Source organism: Lissotriton vulgaris, chromosome 5 (assembly GCF_964263255.1).
Source record: "Lissotriton vulgaris chromosome 5, aLisVul1.2, whole genome shotgun sequence".
NCBI lineage: Eukaryota > Metazoa > Chordata > Amphibia > Caudata > Salamandridae > Lissotriton > Lissotriton vulgaris.
This window is the reverse complement of record NC_141693.1, coordinates 779,199,569-779,219,354: the sequence shown is the minus strand read 5'-3', so window position 1 is coordinate 779,219,354 and position 19,786 is coordinate 779,199,569. Positions and strand designations below refer to the sequence as shown.

General features: G+C 39.6%; 1 long non-coding RNA gene across 1 annotated transcript; it reads right to left on the bottom strand.

Annotated features, from left to right (window-relative positions):
- Nucleotides 1-14,741: 14,741 nt before the first annotated feature.
- Nucleotides 14,742-16,570, bottom strand: LOC147711544 (uncharacterized). The gene is made up of 6 exons (XR_015295702.1): nucleotides 16,505-16,570; nucleotides 15,932-15,995; nucleotides 15,748-15,847; nucleotides 15,579-15,658; nucleotides 15,415-15,478; nucleotides 14,742-15,141 (listed from the first exon to the last, which is right to left on the bottom strand). It is a non-coding gene; the product is annotated as an uncharacterized LOC147711544 (long non-coding RNA).
- Nucleotides 16,571-19,786: the final 3,216 nt, after the last annotated feature.

Here is a 19,786-nt window from a genome sequence, read left to right as displayed (position 1 = left end):
ATCTATTAGATGCCATGACTTTAGAAATTGTAGAAAACATACAAGACCTCATTTCTTTATGTATCAGAGATTTAAATGCCTCATTTTCAATGTTGGGGAGCGAAACATTATCTTGGTCTGAATCTGTGTCAGACATAATGAGGATGGGGAATAGAGAGGTATAAGAATACATAAATAAATAAGTAAAGACCTCTCTTTTTGTTGTTGTTGTTGATATAAATACATAAATGTAATTCCCCCTTTTTTTTTTTTGGAGAGAGATTAGAATAGATGGGGTGGGATTGTGAATCGTTTTGAGATTGTAAATGAAATACAATCTAAACTGGAGTTAAATTTGAAAAAAGTGGTAGGAGATGATAAATATGCCCAAAACAGCTGATCGCGTCGGAAAACTGCCAGTTTCCTCGAGCACGATCAGCCGGTTGCCCAGAAACGCTCATTGTGAGCTGGGAGACTGAGGAAAGCACCTAAGCAACGATAGCACGCTGCACGTGTGTTGCTAACGGTCTTTCCTCTGTTTTGGTAAAAAACACAGTCACGGGCAGCGGTGAGGGGAGAAACTCGATAAAGCTATCGAAGGAGGCAAGGTATGACGAAGCGCAAGCCGTTTCAGTCAGAATCAACAAATATAATTCTATAGCGCGAAGTGGGAGCGCGATTACTAAATAATGTGAGCAAACAGAGGAAATGAAAAGCGCGATTACTATATAAAATAATGTGAACAACAGAGGCAATGAAAGGGAGCCGACCTCCATAAATTAGAGGACGGGCGGTCGAATCAGGGGAGGGGGAGGGAACAAAACGTCCCAAGGGAAGCATGAGCAAGGAAAATTGAACAAAAGCATCACACTTATCAGGTAATAGTAGCAGAAATGTAACCGTATAGGTTACTAATAAGTATAGGTTATAGATAGCAGTAAAACAAACAACAATTAAAATGACTAGTCGTGTCAAAGGAGAGTAAGAGAAAACAGGACTTATCTGCTTGGAGCCGCATTTAAAAGAGGCTGATTGCCTAGTGCTTACTGGAATTGTTTTGTTAAGAATGTTCTATATGGAACTATTACTTTGTGACATATGCGGCTGCTTAGGTCTGCATTAAAAGTTATATGCATAATGGTAGCCTCCGGTCTTGTAATGAAATTCCAGGAAGGCAAGATAAACAGTCCCGGGGCGAGCAACAGTATATTTGCTCAGTAACATAGATAGATTGAGACACTGAGCAACGGTAGAACGTCCCGACCAAAATCTAAACTGGACATCCGACAGAATCTTATGCTCCTCCGCCCAGGTAGATAGTCTCTGCAAGAGGATACGTCCTACAACCTTAACCACTGAGTCAAGGAGGGACATTGGCCTGTAACAGTGGGTACTGTTCCTGCTATCCTTCTTAAAAACCAGGACTATAGTGGAAGAGGCCAAGACTGAGGACAATCATTCTTTGCAGCTGCATTAAACACGGCCTCTAGTACCGGAGTACAGAACAGAGGGTCGGACTTAAACAGGTCCGGAGGAATACCATCTGGGCCCGGCGCTTTATTAGTGGATAGCCCTGCAGTACCTGCCATAACCTCACCTTTTTCAAAAATCAATACAGGGACATTTATATCCCAACTCCCTTGGTGAGTATGCTCAATTGGGCTGCCAAACATGGATTTAAAATAGAGCAAAGAAAACCAAAGGGGATGATGGACGGAGTGTTGAACAATGCAAGCACTCACCCCCAGTCAACTGATCTAGGTTTAATCCATCACCATTCTTTAGCTCACTCCTCCACCCCAGTTCAGACATGGCCATATGCAAATCAGTCTGACCCTGTGCCTCATGGGAACAGTCCAGCCCGAACTGCCAAGGAGGGCTGGGTGCGCCGGATATTTAATCATACTACTTAGCAGCACAACTCTAATGGCTCGCCCAGTGGGTAGAAGGGAAGGGGTTAGAGACACTGGCACTTCCTGAATGGTCCTCCCGGGGGACACTACTCACAGGGATGTTAAACCCCAAACACAAGATTACAAATATGGGAATTTTGCTTAAAGTGGCATTGGCATGCTGATACAGATGTACACAACGAGCGGCAGGAACACCACTTTATGCACCTGATTTGCCAATTATGGGACTACCGCAGATGGGTTTAGGCCCACCCCTTCAGTCAGGACCAGTTGTGGGATGGGACGAGGCCAAAGTGACCACAGTCGGGGACTGCTACCAAGACGGAGGATTGCTCCCACTAGCAGACTTTTTAGAATATCATGAATTATAGCCAGGGCAATTCTTACATTATCACGCAGTCCGGGTGACGCTGACAGTACTATGGGGTAAAGACACGGATGGACCCTGCACACACAAAGCCCTCCAAGCAATTGTGACCTTGGGCTCAGCTAGACATTTAGTGAAATGGCTATATGCAGTGATAATGGAATTGACTGAGATGCCCCTGTCTCACGTACAGGAGAAATGGGAGAACTTGGTTGTGAGGTCACTGACTAGGGCAGAATGGAAGAAAGTGTTATGGAGCCCAAATAAGATATCGAGGAACGCTAACTTCAAACTCATACAGTTCAATATAATACACATTACGTATCTAACACCACACAGACTAAACGTCATATACGGTAAAGGTGCCCAGAAATGTGCCCAATGCTCAGAACTAGATGCAAAATTTACACATATGTTGTGGTACAGTCCGGCACTTCAGACATACTGGAAGACAATTGTAGGAGTTATAACCCCCCCCCCCGCCGACCTGCAACATCCCATGAAACCGTTCCTATGTGACTAGACTAGAACCTTGCACAGAACAGGAACCTGTAGACCGATTTAGTGTTTATCCCAAGTTGAAGCAGTTGGCTTTTTTTATCTTTCACTGTAATGGAGTGCTTCCTTTAAATAAAAGAGGAAAATAAAAATGCATATGAGATATAGTGCGACACAGATGTGGGATACTAGCAACCAACACAACACACTTCCCTCACGCACAACTGTTACGCAAGGAACATGAGATCAAATCATAGAAGAGAAAAATTGATTATGCAGACAGGTACGATGCCTAAGAAGGAAGCTCGGATAGTTACCTGACCATATATCAGGGGAGCCAATCTTCAGCTCAACACCCTTAAGAAAATCAAGCCTTTCCTTCTGCCCAAGGACATCCAGCCTGCAGTGCAATCCTTAGTTATCTCTCGATTCGAATATGGTTTGGTGACTCTTGCTGGGCTACCTTAAACTAGTTTAGCTCTGCTCAAAGCCACTCTAAACTCATCGTCCAGGCTCATCACAGGCTCCAGAAATCATGCACACATCACGCCAGACCTAATTCAACAAAATTGGCTGTCTATCTAAGCTAGGATACGTTTCAAGGTAGCTTGCCTGACGCATAAAGCTATTCATTACAACACCTCCGTTTACCTTGCAAAAAAGCTTGAGTTATCCGGCTCAAGTCGGAACTTAAGACGCTCGACCACCCTACTTTTGAAACCTCCCAGATTCAAAAAGAAAAGAACTTACAATCGTGCTTTCTCTGGTCTTGCTCCAAGAATTTGGAATGCTCTTCCTCCCGAGATCAGATCCAACCCATCCACTGCATCCTTCAAGAAACATGTCAAATGGCTAATCTTGAGTGAACATTAACAGCATTAACCTTATTACCTTCTCAAGCCTCCTCTTTCTCCGGGTTTGACACTCTTTTACACCGCTTGTTCGAATTATAATATGCTTTCTTTTCACTTGTTATCTTGTTCTATTGACCTTCTGAAACTGTACTGGTCCCCCCGGACTGGCTGACTCTCCTTGCCCTTGATTGTTCACCCCTTTGTTTGACCTTGTGGTTATTGAACTACCTCATTTGTTCCATTTTGCTTCCGCCACTTTGTACAGCGCTCTGATACCCGTAAGGGTCATGTTCGTGCTTTATAAAACTTTTCAAATAAATAAATCTATGTGTCCACTGCTGTTCTACTATACCCTCCTTACGAAAAGCAAAAATGTTATATGGACTGTATCAGGACTACAAATGGCACAAAATGTGGATTGTAAGATAACAAATAATAAAATGTCAATAACATTATCTTTAAAAAAAAGGTGCATGTGCTATTGCTTTGTTAGGCCGATAAGATACATTTCTATGGTACTCTCTGCAAAGATTCACAGAAAACCTGGCAAAGGAAGACCGACAGAACATCATGGAGACCTTGCAAGAGGGCCTAATGGTGTCAAATATGGTTATAAGTGCAGCAGCAGACCCTTCCCACCTTACTGCCCCTGGTTATTGCCATGGGATTTCCCTCAGATGCAGTGCCTGGTTAAGATTGACAGGATTGAAACCAGAAGCAAAGCAAAGCATTATGAATGTTCCTTTTTTTCCACATAATTCACTTTTCAGATCTTATTTGGGTGATGATTAAACTTGAATGAAAACCAAAATAGACACACTAAAAGCTGTTATTCTTGAAAAGAATACAGAAGATACTACACACTTTATGATATAGGGTAATTCCCCCAGAGGGTTCAAGCCCCTCAAAGGCAGCAACAACAGCAGCAGCAAAGGGGGCCATATCATCTCAGAAGACCTTCTGGAGGCAGAGGAGGCCAACAAACAGCAGCCGCTCTAGGGAAACCACTACAGAAACCATGAAGTATTTCTTCCCTTTCCACCATCTGCTTCTCCAGTGGGGAGATGCATTTCGAGTATTCTCCAGGAGTGGGAAAGCATAACATAAGACACATGAATCTTCAATATTTTTCCGAATGGATATTCTCTCAAGTTATAATCTCCTGCACCTACTATACCACCAAAGAATTGCAATCATTATCGTAAGGATTCGCTTCGCAAGGAGTGAACACCCTACTTCAAAAGGGTTCGGTGGCGGAAATACCTTCTTATCTAAAAGTAACAGGAATTTATTCCCTTTACTTTCTGGGAAAAAACGGAAGGCCCAAAACAAGAATTCAGACCCAGTCCCAATATGAGTCTGACAAACAAATAGCTTCATACCTGGAGGTTCATGCTCATGGCCTTGCACCAAATCGACCCTCAATTCCATCAAGGGGATTGGATGTGCATGATATATCTTCAAAGTGCATATTTCCACAATCCAATCTTAAAGAAATACAGGAAATTCTTAAGATTTGTGGTAGAAAAACATCACTGCTTCAAAGTTGTCCCTTTAACATTTACTTAGCTCCCTCACCTTCTCAAAGTACATGGCAGTGGTAATTGTTTACCTGTGAAAACGATTTCTTTTTTCATATACCCTAGGCGATTGGTTAATAAAAGCCAATCTCCCGATACAGCAAGGAAACCTTTTCGTATGGGTGCAAACTTGCAGAAACACGTGTAGAAGCCCTTGTCGCACACTACATATCGAGTCACTGCTTCTTGGATCCCCACTGCTTAAAGCGAGGTTGGTTCTAGTATATACCTATGAACTCATCCTATACGTGTATTTTTAACAAAATTAAATCACAGGTCAGGTGTGTCGTGGTCAGTCTGATGTTGAATGGAGAGTGCCCTTGATGCCTCTTTTATCCCTCTAACACTTGATGGAAGAATCCTGCTGGACTTTATGAAGAATGGTAGATTTTAAATGTGCTGATTTATTCGTTTGCTTCTGCTAGGTGACATATACTAATGGGTTAATCGTTAGCATGGAGGGTGGGTAACAAAAGGGTTTGCATTGCTTGAATTAATTAGTCTTTTGTGTTTGTTTAAATACTAGCTCGAGTGAAAGGCTTAAGGCCTAGTTCTGGAGAATCTGGTTTGACTAAAAGGAGCCAAGCACAGCCATGTTGGAGCTTTTTAATGGAACATTTTCTTCAAATGAACTGTAGCTCAAACAAAGACTTTTGTGCTAGGATGTGCTCTGAAAAGTTATTCTTTCAAGGCCGAGGAAGCGTCTAGAGGCAGCTTGACCATGTCCTGGAGGCAATGTGAACTTTCAGTATAATGTTGCTAATCCTCGGAAGCCGGTGTCGCTTCATGTCAATGAACAATGATGAAATGACGTTTTGACTTTTGGAAGCGGTGGCCTCTGGTGGTCTGACAGGCAGCAACCAATCAGGATGCTGGAATTTATTAAAAATATATCGTTTTGCTAGATTAGTGAGTTAGAAAAAGTATAAGAACTGAGCCTTTTGAGGGGAGCGGGGCTGACTGTTCCTGAGGGCGAAGTGCTGTCCGTTTTTCCTTGGACATGAAAGGCAAATGCAAAATTATATGTCTTTTTCTTTGCAGGAATTTCCAATGAGGGAAATAGCAGGTGGAGGGTACGTGATTCATCAGATGACTACTCATGACGGTGCCTGAGAGAGGAAGAAGAGTGTGTGCTTGGACCCACTCTTGAGGTAGATCAGTCTGGTCCATTTGTTAATGGTAAAGTGAATGATGTTGATGTCACTTTTCTTGTGGACACAGGTGCTACCCGTTCTACTGTTAGATCAACAGAAATAGAAAACCTTCCTCTCTCTGGTGAGTCTATCCAAGTTGTAGGTGTAGCAAATCAGCAAATTAAAACAAGTCTGACAGAGCCTGTAAAGGTCGAAATTGGAAACTATAAAGATAAACACAGGTTTCTAGTTTGTGACAGCAGTCCTGTAAATCTGTTGGGTCGTGATATATTGTGCAAAATGAATTGCAGGATATATTGCTCACCAGATGGCATTGAATTACAAACATCAGAAGTAGATGGTCTTTACAAATTGACAATGTTGATGGTCGAGGAAAAAAAGAAATTATTATGTCCTGTTTTTGATAAAAATAATTTGCCAGAAGAGCTTAAAGAGCCAGTCAAACCAGAAATTTGGGATCTAACTGGAAATGATATGGGTCTTATGAAAAATGTAGATCCAGTTAAAATTACTGTAAAGCAAGGAATAGATTTCCCGAATGTTCCCCAATACAAAATGAAAGCTGAAACAATTGAAGGTGTCATTCCAGTGATTGAAAAATTCATTAGTCAAGGTGTGCTAAAAGAAATTGAGAGCAGCCCATGTAATTCACCGATTATGGGTATCAAAAAGCCGAATGGAACATATAGAATTGTTCAAGATTTAAGGAAAATTAACCAAATTGTTGTTCCATGTTGCCCAATTGTTCCAAACCCTGCAGTAATTCTTTATCAGATTCCGCACGATGCAGAATGGTACACGGTCATTGACCTGTGCAATGCTTTCTTTACAGTTCCACTGCATCCAGACAGCCAACACATTTTTGCATTTAGGTTCCAGAATCGCATTTTAGCATGGTGTCGTATTCCACAGGGGTATACTGAGAGTCCGTCCATCTTTAATCAGTTATTAAAGAAATCCCTGGAAGATCTGATTTTACCTGGAAATTCAACATTGGTACAGTATATTGATGACTTGCTCGTGGCAGCAAAAACACGAGAAAATTGTGTAACTGACACCATTACTCTTTTAAATCGATTGGCAGATGAAGGACATAAAGTGTCACCTGCGAAATTACAATTTTGCAAACAAGAGGTAAAGTATCTTGGTCACAGAATCGCAAAGGGAATCAGACAGGTGACTATTAAAAGAATTAAAATGATACGAGCAATACAGCCTCCGACAACACAAAGACAGGTCAGAATGTTTCTGGGAATGGTAGGATACTGTCGCCAATGGATTAGTGGATTTTCCGTAATTGCAAAACCACTACAGAGACTGACAAAGGCAGACATAAAAGATCCAATTAAGTTGTCAAAAATTGAATTAGAAGCTTTTGAACAGTTAAAAAGAAGCTTATGTGAAGCTCCAGCTTTGGGAATGCCAGATTATGAGTGAAAGAGAAGGTTGTGCACTGTCAGTCTTGATTCAGAGACATGGAAAACTGAGAAAGCCAATTGCTTATTTCTCAGCTGTTTTGGACCCTGTTGCAAAAGCTTTGCCAGGTTGCTTAAAAGCAGTGGCTGCAACAAGTGTAAGTCTTGAACAAAGTGAGGGTATCATTATGGGATTTCCTGTAAAAGTATATGTACCTTATTCGGTTGAAATTCTTCTTACCAGAAGCAAAACTCAGCATCTAACCAGTAACAGATTGACAAAATATGAGAAAACAATTCTGGGATCAGATAATGCTTCTATTGCAAGATGTGTGAATTTAAATCCTTCCACATTATTGCCGGATGGTGTTGTTACTGAGGTTAATGAAACTGACATTGATCATGAGTGCTTAGATAATGTAGATTACTGAACTAAGCCTCGTCAGGACATAAAAGGTGTTTCTCTTCCTGAATCTGATTTGGTTTACTTTGTTGATGGTTCCTGTCTGAGAACAGACGAGGGAATTCTGAGAGCAGCATACTCAGTATGTACAGTTTCAGATGTTGTAGAGGGTTCACCTCTTGATAGAATTCGTTCAGCCCAAATAGCAGAATTAATTGGTTTAATTCGAGCTTGTGAAAAAGCAGCTGGTAAAAAGGTAACCATAGTGACTGATAGTCAATATGGATATGGCGTAGTTCATGACTATGGTCAGCTCTGGTCTCAAAGGGGTTATTTGACCTCTGCTGGAACGCCAATCAGAAATGCAAAATTGATCAAAAGATTGATCGATGACATTCAGTTACCAGAAAAAATTGCTGTTGTGAAATGTGCAGCTCATAAAAAAGGTGAGTATTATATTACTAAAGGTAACGGTTATGCAGACGAGATTGCAAGATACTGTGCAAAGAACAATTATTCAATCAATCGGGAAAAAGACAAAAGTCACATGTTGAATTCTCTCATGCTAATATCTGTAGTTGAAACATGGCAAGGAATAAAAGAATTACAAGATGAGGCAGATGATGAAGAGAAAGACACATGGTTAAAAGCAGAGTGCAGACAGCGAGAGGAAGATGGAGTTTTGGTCTACAAAGATGGCAGACCAGTAATGCCTAATATCATGATTGCTGACATGGCACGGATGTACCATGGTCCAGGGCATTTAGGGAGAGATTCGATGATCAGACTATTCAGAGAAACATGGTTCAGTCCAAAATTTAGAATCATAGCAGAGTCACTTTGCCAAAGATGTTTGACCTGTCAACAGATGAATCCGAACAGGAAAACTGTTGTAAGTTTGGGAACCATAGGACGGGAGGGAGGTCCTTTCACTAGATTGCAGATGGATTTCATTGACATGCCAAAGCACAACAAGCTCAAATATGTGCTTATATTTGTTTGTCTGTTTTCAAGATGGGTGGAAGCTTTCCCAACCCGTCATAATGACTCAGTCACTGTGGCAAAATTACTTTTGAGAGAGATCATACCTAGATATGGTTTTCCGGTAACTATTTAAAGTGATTGTGGAACACATTTTGAAAACAGATTGCTAAAACTGATTTGTGAAGCTTTAAACATTGAACAGAAGCTGCATTGTGCATACAGACCAGAAGCATCAGGTATTGTAGAGCAGATAAATGGAACAATAAAAAACAGGATTTCAAAAATGTGTCTAGCCACAGGAGTGAAATGGACAGATGCTCTTCCACTTGTACTGATGTCTTTGAGAAGTACTCCAGAGAAAAAGACAGGCCTTAGTCCTCATGATATCTTAATGGGCAGAGTAATGAGGCAAGCATTTGTTCCAGTTGGCAAGCTTATGAGTATTAATGATAGTGCAATCATTGAATACTGTCAGAACCTCTCTGATGTAGTTAATTCTGTATTTCACCAGGTGGGAACAGATGTGATTACTAAAGAGAAGGAACAAGCTCATGATTTGTTGCCCGTAGACTGGGTCAGAACAAAAGTTAATCGAAGGAGAAACTGTTTAGTACATAGATGGCAGAAGGCAAGACAAGTAATTCTTGTCACAAAAAATGCAGTAAAGTGTAGAGGTCTGAAAAGGTGGGTGCATGCGAGTCACACCATTCGTGTACCACCTCCTGATAATTGTGATGAAGACAGTGAAACAACAACTGACTCAGATTCAGAGGGAGATCATGAAGATCCAGGATCTGATGAACATCAACATCTGGAGAATCTAGATGCGGATCAGACCTTGAATGAAGAAAATCTGGAAATTGTGTCTGAAGATAAGGATGTTGATGAAAACACGCTAGAAAAAGAATCTCATAAAGAAAAAGAAGATTCAAAAGCAGAAGACTCTGAGCAAGACAAAAATCTAATTCAGGAGAGTATTGAAAGGCAAAGGAGTAGCTCTGTGTGCAGGAGCAAGAATTCTGAAACTGGGAAGCTAAAGGTGATCCCTGAAGAAGAGGAAGAATTGCCAAGTACCAGCTGTAAGGATGATGTTCCTAATAGAGTGAAGCTGCTGAGTAAAGAAGTTCCTAGGTACGGATTTGAAGTCTCAGAGTCAGATGCAGATGCGAGTGATGAAGAATCTGAAGTAAGAAAATTCAGAAAAAGAACTTGGAAAACTGAATCCAATGAAACTGTGCCAAAGAAAAAGATCTTGAAAAAAGGAGATATTTGGCCAGAAGATAATCTGAAATTCAGATTGGTTAAGAAGTCAAAAGAGCAAATCAATGAAGTTTCTAGTCAGGGAGACTCTGATAAGAAAAACGAGAAAAGTAAGAAAATCGAAGTAATCACTCGTAAGACAAAAAGAGTGATTAAGCTGAATCAAAAATATAAGTCACCAGAGTGGACTTATATAATAATCCCGCCAATTGTTGAGGTAGGGAGTAGCAGTCAAGAGGATTTGGAAGAAGCAAGTGACAATGATTGAAGTTGCTTAATTTTAGATATAGGGTTTTAGTTTCTGGCATAAGGCTGAAGAAAGTGTGTTAGGTGACACAAGGTCAAAGAAAATGTGTTAGCTGGAAAAACACTCGTACATGTGACGTAAGGTCGAAGAAAAGCTGTTTTAGGGTTAATTTTTCTAAAAAAAAAAAAAATTAAAAGGAGGGATATTTTAGTTTTAGATTTCATTTTGATTTAATTTTGTATTACTTACATTATTTTAAATGTTTTGTTTTTTAATTTAGTTTATTCATTTAAAGATGCCTAGCTCTGATACATCAAGGTGTTCTATTCTGAAGAGATGTTGTAAGATGTCTTCAGTTTGTGTGGTTCTTTTAATACTGTTTGATTAATTTTAGCTGTAGTATACCCATTTGGTATTGATAAACAGAAACTAAAGACTAATATAACAAGTAAGGCAGAGATTAAACAAGAAAAACATGCTGGTAAGTCTAGCAGAATTATTGAGCATAATCCAGAGATCCATCAAGATAGATCTGTTGGAGATTTTTCTAGCAATTCATTTTCTAGGCTTTTGTCTGAATTTGTTAAAGTAATGAATGTTAAGGATTGCTATGTCTGTGTGAAGCTGCCTGCTTCTGTCTCAGAGGGGGTTACTTATAACATGCTACCTCTCACTTATGGTATCACTTGCAGTGTAATTGCTAGCCTGTTTTATCAAACTGGTCGACTGGAGTATTATTACTCAGACTTTGATGAGGTTTTTGCAAACCTCAAAGTTGTAAATAGCTTAAACAAAGTTAAGCCTGCGAAACAGATGAGGGAATTATTTTTGGTAACTAATGAACTTAATTATGAATATGCTTATAGAAATAATTTAACATGTAAAATGAGGGCTGAGGAAAAGACTTTCCTAAATATGGTGGAGGAGAGAAGGGCTGTTTACAAAAGAAATGAGGTGCTTAAACATGCTAAATCCAAGTTCTGGCAGATGGATGATGCTAAACTAAATGGTGTTAACACAAATGCAGCTATTCATATAGATGAACCCAGTTAGTGGTAAATTTTGCATTAGAAGAGATAACACATTATATCATAACTTCTTTGTTGGTGCAAGTCAATGTGAAGATACCTATCGTATCATAGGGGGTTGGGGATTTAAAGGTGGAAAGGATCCAATTTTTCCTGGGATTTATTTTATCTGAGGCAACAAGGCGTATTTTAGCCTCCCAGACCATTGGTATGGGACGTGTTACCTTGGATTAGTTTTTCCAAAAAATGTTCATGTTGACAGAAATGAGAAAGGTACCTTTGAATTTGGGACTCTCCTGAACAGGTTTAAGAGGGAAAGTTTTACAGAAGTCATGGGAGACATTTTTGGTGCAATCATTCCCATGGTTGGAATTACCATGAATTCGATTAAGATTAGAAAAGTTTCTACAATTGTAGATAGATTGTCAACAGATACTGCAAGTGGTTTTCAATTAGTTAACACAGAACTTGTTGCTACTAGAAGCATGGTTATGCAGAATCGTCTTGCATTAGACATTCTGCTTGCAGAGGAGGGAGGAGTCTGTGGGGTCTTACATGTCCAGCATTGTTGTACTTATATTCCTGACAAGAGTCGGAATATTGAGTCGCTTATTAAAAATATAACCAAGTTTCATGAAGAAATAGAACCCCTGGAGGAAGAAAATTTCACTGAACGATTAGGCAAAAGAATTGAGGCAATTAAAGAATGGTTTTCAGAGATTGGTGGCTCAATCATCGGCAAAGTGCTCTGTCCAGTAATTGTCATCATTATGGTGATATTGCTGCTGAAAATTAGTTGCATGATTCACAACAGAAAGAAACATCAGAAGGAAAAGAGGAGGATTTATAAACTTAGAAAGGTACAAGAGGAGGAATATGAGTTGGAGGAAATGCGAAGAGCTCAGTTTGAAAGTGTTGAGCAAACAGCAAAGACAGGGGTTTAGGGAGACTAATATTGAGATGACTCAAAATGTGACGTCTCTAAATTGGGTTCAAAATTTTCTAAATTTTGGGTATTGTTTGGTGATTTTGAAATCACCAGATGAGGGAGTTGATGGAGCGAGTTTCAGAAATTATTTTATTCTGGCTCGTGAAATTAATTCTCTGTAACATGAACTAATGTATTAATGAATTATCGCATGATTTGATGTACTAAACCAATCTAGATTAAAAATACTTCATTGCACTACACGTGGGATTAATGTTAATGTGCTCATGTTGCATTTGCAAGTATGTTTTATAATACATGACTAATGTTGTTATGTTTGTCCTATTGACTTTGTCAACACTAATGCGGCTATTTAATTAATGGCATGTGCTTTAATTATATGTGCTTTTGTTTATGTTGTGTTTTTTTCTTTGGTTATGTTGTGTTTGGTGTTGTGTCTGTCTATCTTTTTACTCTTTCAGATATAAGAAGAATCCTGCTGGACATTATGAAGAATGGTAGATTTTAAATGTGCTGCTTTATTCGTTTGCTTCTGCTAGGTGACATATACTAATGGGTTAATCGTTAGCATGGAGGGTGGGTAACAAAAGGGTTTGCATTGCTTTAATTAATTACTCTTTTCTGTTTGTTTAAATACTAGCTCGAGTGAAAGGCTTAAGGCCTAGTTCTGGAGAATCTCGTTTGACTAAAAGGAGCCAAGCACAGCCATGTTGGAGCTTTTTCATGGAACATTTTCTTCAAATGAACTGTAGGTCAAACAAAGACTTTTGTGCTAGGATGTGCTCCGAAAAGTTATTCTTTCAAGGCCGAGGAAGCGTCCAGAGGCAGCTTGACCATGTCCTGGAGGAAATGTGAACTTTCAGTATAATGTTGCTAATCCTCGGAAGCCGGTGTCGCTTCATGTCAATGAACAATGATGAAATGACGTTTTGACTTTTGGAAGCGGTGGCCTCTGGTGGTCTGACAGGCAGCAACCAATCAGGATGCTGGAATTTATTAAAAATATATCGTTTTGCTAGATTAGTGAGTTAGAAAAAGTATAAGAACTGAGCCTTTTGAGGGGAGTGGGGCTGACTGTTCCTGAGGGTGAAGTGCTGTCCGTTTTTCCTTGGACACGTAAGGCAAACGCAAAATTATATGTCTTTTTCTTTGCAGGTCAGAAAGCTAACTTAGGAAAATAGGGTTAATGTTTAGTTTAAATCATTAAGTTTTGTGCAATTTTGATATGTCAGACCTTTGTGCCAATAAACAAATAGATGATTCTAATTGAATTAAAATGATTATTATTAATAAAGAGCTAATAAAGATTTTGAAATTGAAACTTTGAAACTTTAAATAAAAGACTTAAAACGTCAAGCTGGTCTGGATTAATTTAGTCGTTACCATCAGTAGCTCCATCGGCCAAGGTGGTTTAATTAAATGTTATTTCTTATTTACTTATGAATAAAATGTTATACTGCAGTTGTATATAATGTACATATGGGTTTGATAGTGTGATTAATTAGGCCACATGATTCAGCTCCTTGATATTCTGTCTCAGTTCTGTGGGCCTTGTTAAATATTTAGTAAGGTGAGTATTAGGTAGTGAATGGTGATGCTATAGAGACAGATTTTGTATAGCCACGCTGGATCACACTCCTTTTTATTGAACAGCAAACTTTCAGGACCTGGGTTGAAAATCAACTTTCAAAAGTCATCAATTACCCCACTACAAAGTATTCACTATTTGGGATTCACCGTTATCATCTCAGTTTGTCTTGTACCTTGGCAACATAGGAGATCTAATTTTCAGCTCTTATGTAACCATCTCTTATAATGCGATTTGAGAGAGTGTTCAGGTGACCCATTTTTCTATTTCAGTTTTCTTTTCTATTTAAATAAGTAAGGAAAGGGGACCCCCTCTGGGAATTGCTTTCAGGTCAGGGAGTAGAGGGGAAGGCAATAACAAGAACAAGAAAAGAACTCCCTCTTGACCTATAACTACTTAAACTATAGGAGTAACCTCTCAAACATAGGGCATATACCAACAATGTCTACACAAGATGAAGAGTTTTTTTCATTTTATTTCATTTTAGCAGTTTAAAAAGTCATTTTTTTCTCCTCTTTTTTTTATTACTCCTTTTTTATATCATATTTTTCAAAATTCATCAGTTATAAAAAATATATACATTTTACACAATAGCTACAAAAAAACATTTTACAACACAATCAAATTGTCCTTATTTCTTCAAATTTATACAAAACATGAAATCAATTAAATAAGCACACCAGGTAAAGAGCCACGCACACACCACAGACATCCTCCTAAACATCCATTCCATCACAAAGACAGCAAAAAAGGAGATTTCCTATAACATTGAGACTGTAGTCCAGTAAATGACCAAAGTCATTTAGATTTCAACAGGAGAAGAAAGGTCGACGCGTTTCGGTGGAAATGCCGCATAAGGGACCACCTTCATCAGGACCAAACAGACAGTATGGTATAGGATCTCTCAACCTGGGGTGCAGATCTGGAACGATATGCACAAGAAAGAAGTAATTTACTAATATGCCCTACAATACATAGTCTGTTTTAAATCACATTTGAGACAACAGAATGGACCATTGTACATACTTAAAAGTTCATCCAACTTGACACTAACAAACGTAACCTTATAACCCATAAGCCACAGTGTGATATCCAATAACACAAGCGAAAGAGCAATTTATTTTTATTTTTATTTTTATAATGCAGTTGATATACATATCATCTAGCACAAAGAAGGAACCTCTTCAGTATGTACCTTTCTAGGACACGTACAGGCATTTAGGGGTGTTTCTACTCGTTTCCAAACACTTAAGCCCGATCTAATGCAGGGAAAGCATGGAAATTATTTTAATCTTTCAGCTTGTATACAGAACCTTACATTTTACTGTATACTATACAAGCATGGACACTCATAATTACCTGGAGATACGTAGATGTTCACCAGGCCAGATTTATATTCCTTTTTTATTAATGGATAAGGCAGCTGTTTTTTTAGGAACCTATAACAATAACGAAAGTTGCTGTTCAACCCTGATAACATCCTAGCACATATTGAACTATATGCCTACCAAAGAAAAAACCTTTTTACCTGAACTGTATACAAGGGGACAGAACCCGGCAGAGGAGGGCTTATAACTGTCTCTAAGGTCGACTTATTTTTCGTTGGTGGTGTGGAGGGGACGCCACATCTAAAATAAAATAATTGTAGATACATGACATATATCCTTTCAAAGTGAGAATCGCTGTTTTAAAGTGCATATAATGCTACTTACTTTTAAATAATTTTCCTAGTTGTATAATCCTCATAAAATGGTATGTCTTTAATCATGTAGATACCTACAACAAGAACATATGTAAAATATGTAAGAGGAAACTGATTCTCTTCTACATTAAGAAAATGCAAGACTTGCATCCAACCATGTGTGCTCTGCCAAGGCCAAAATTAAGTGCACATACATTTGAGTTAGAGCATACCATCTCTTTTTGGCAGGGTCGATATTAGAGAAACACAAATTTCTAGTAAGAGTATTCCATCCCCTTTTGGTACAATAGGTTGGTCAAGGTCTCCTACAGGAAACAGACATCTGTTCTAGAAACCAATCATTCTGGGACCAACGTTCCATTGTTGTACCCAGCGTGTGTGCTCTGCCAAAGCCGAAATTAAATGCACACACATTTGGGTTCAAGTATACCATCCCGTTTTGGCAGACTCGAAACTCGAGACGCACATGTTTTAATTAGAGTATACCATCCCCTTTTAGTTTAAACAAAGCGGTCAGTACCTCCCACAAAATTCTGATACATATTCTAACAATTATTCGATCTGGATCCCGCCGTTTACTTACATTTTGCAAGATCCAAAGATCCTGGTCCCCAATGCAAGCCGCCTCTGCCGTCGTCCGTAGTTTACTCCGCGATTATAGGTAGTAACCTCCCTCTTAAATAGCCCGCCAGAGTCCAGCAATACGCTACAGCTGCGGGGACTGCCCGTGATCTATTGCTCTGAATCAAGACGCGAAGACATAAAAAACGGACCATACGCTACCGCCATCTTAGAGTAGTGTTTAGCGAACTTTAAAGAAACGCTTACAATATGTTACTAGGAACTCCATTCACCGAAGCAGCAACTGCCTACATGTATAAATTGGGTAGAGAAAAGCAAATACCTAACTAATATTCAATATCTCGACTTCGATACGTTGACAAGAGCACTAAAGATAGAAAACGGACTAAACCGGAGCCGCCATCTTGAGGTGATGTCAATAAGGCAATAAAGGACTGCAGTCTTATTCTAATGGTCCCTATAGAAAGGCACAAGATTCAAGTATAATAACTGGATAAGCGTCACTTTCCCTAGCTCATCTCGTGCACAGGGTATTTAGACCAGACATCCAAATTGGTACCTACGATGTCAATATACAATTGAAAATGGTAACATTAGTCAGTTACACAAACTGCACTCATGGTGCAAAATAGTTTTACAATGCTAGGGAGGATGGAGGTACTTCTATTTATTGTTTTCGCACACATTTGTTACTGATTCGTCCCAAGGAAAATAATACAATTATCGGTATTCCACAAAAAGTAATAAAGACATATCTGAATCTCAGCACAGCACAGATAATGTCATGACTTCACTACATGATACCTAAATTTCTAACCTCAATTTCTGGCAGGTATTCAGAGAAGTATTCCAGAGCCCTTGTAATTTAAGTTGTTAATAGTTACCAGGGTTTAGTTATAATCCACTGGATCTCCTCATTCAATCCCTGCTTTACAGAGTCGAGGAAAAAAATCCAAAAGCACTCACGTCGTTTGCGTGAGATATCCATAGGGATACCAACACTACCCTTTACCTTTTCGAGAATACACCAACGAATTTCATTTTCCAAGTGACCTTTTTCGTTGAAGTGTTTAACAAGGGGCGCTTCAATGCGCTTGTTACGGATTGCAGATTTGTGTTCGCTCAGGCGGACACGGAATTCACGTCCTGTTTCCCCTATATATATCATATTGCAGGGGCAAAGAATACTGTAAATTATGTTTTTGCTCCGACAATTAGTGAAATCCTTAAGTACAATCTGTTTGTCCTTATGTACAAGGCAATCAGTAACTTGGGCAGTATCACATGCATGGCAGCCGCCACATCTGTGATTTCCTAAAACAGGTGGTAATCCTGTGATGGTACTTTGTCTCATCTTATTAGCACCTTCCATTCTTGTATGGACCAAAATGTCCCGTAGGTTACGATTCCTGCGGAATGCTACTAGGGGTGGTTCTAAATTGGACTCTTCATCTCCTATGTTCAATGTTTTCCAGTTTCGCTGAATGATATTCTTAAGTTTAAAGTTGAACGGGGAATGGTTCACCACACAGACCACTTGATCTTTCTTGGCTCGTTGATTGCCTTCTAATAGGGCATCTCTATCATAGTACTTAGCCCTCTTATAGGCATGGCGTACTAGTCGTTTCGGATAACCTCTGATTAGCAGCCTAGATCTCAGAGCATCTCCATGTCTATGAAATTCCGACATAGTACTGCAATTTCTTCGAATGCGAAGAAATTCTCCAAACGGGATTGAATCTTTTTGTATGGAGGGGTGGTAGCTTTGATATTGTAGGATTGTATTTTTGGCTGTGGGTTTTCGGAATAGACTTACCTCCAGAACAGTGTTGGTTCCGGATATACAAATATCCAGGAATTCCACACTTTGTGTGCTACTATTGGCAGTAAAGGTTAAGTTGCTGTCGCTGGCATTAAGCCATAATAGGTATTCTTTTAGGGACTCTTCATCACCTCTCCAGATCAGGAAAATATCATCGATGAAGCGCCTCCATGTGATAACATTATCAAAGAATGGAGCCACTTCATTAAAGATATTTCTCCTCTCCCACTCCCCCATATAGATATTCGCTACGCTGGGGGCACAAGATGCCCCCATGCTGGTACCCATAATTTGTTGGAAGAGCGCCCCATTGAACTCAAAAAAGTTGTTAAATAAAACAACTTCCAGGCATTCAAGTATAAACCTGTCAGGTCTATCACCCGGAGTCCTGGAGAGGAGGTCGGCAACTGACTGTAACGCTTGACACTGAGGGATGTTGGTGTACAACGCCTCAATGTCAAGCGTCACGAGTATCTCCGTCTGAGGATTAAATGCCATACCTTCCAATTTCGAGATAATGTCACCAGTATCGCGAATAAAGGAGGTATAAGTCCGGGTTAGCGGACATAAGAAGGAATCAACAAATTTTGAAAGTGGCTCGGTGCTGGAGCCAATGGTAGAAATGATTGGCCGCATAGGAGGGTCAGTTACACATTTATGAGTTTTTGGGAGTCCATAGAGGGCTGGGGTTACAGGACAAGATTTATTAAGGAAATTAAACTCCTGTTGGCAGATGTCACCTCTCTCCAGAGCTTGACTAGTTATATCCTCAATAGTTCGTTTGAGTTTCATTAGGTCCCTTGGATGTGCTTTCCTGTAATGGTGGGTCACTGACAACATGTTATTAATCTTTTTCTCGTAATCCACCTTATCAAGAACAGCAATCCCTCCCCCTTTATCACATGGTTTCACAATCAATTCTTTGTTGGATTTTAAGGTTTGAAGTGCCTTATTTTCTGTTATCGTGAGGTTATAACGAACGGATTGAGATGTCTTAGTTAGCCTACCAACTTCCTTTAAAACAGTTTGTTCAAAGACATGAACCTCCGGGCCAACCATTTCCAAGGTTGGGGTAAATTGTGATGGGGGTTTGCAGTTTGAGCGGTTGGTCTCGCTCGTTACTGCTGGGCGGTCTAAAAAAAACTTTTTCAAACGGACCTTCCTGAAAAAGGAGAATAGATCTTGGTATATTTTGAAGATGTTAGGGTGGGTACTGGGAACAAACGAGAGGCCTCTGCTCAACACAGAACGTTCCTCATTGTTCAACTGTATAGATGACAGATTAAAGATTGGTAGATCATCATTCCTGTTTAGTGTGATCATGTCATCAGTATTTAACGCCAGTATTGGTTGTGTCTGGTTTTTACATATGGCTGTTGATGTAGAGGGGCTCCCTGCTGTGGTTCCCTCCTGTCTGGATCCCAGCGTTTGTTCCTTCCACGAAACTGACCTCTCCCTAAA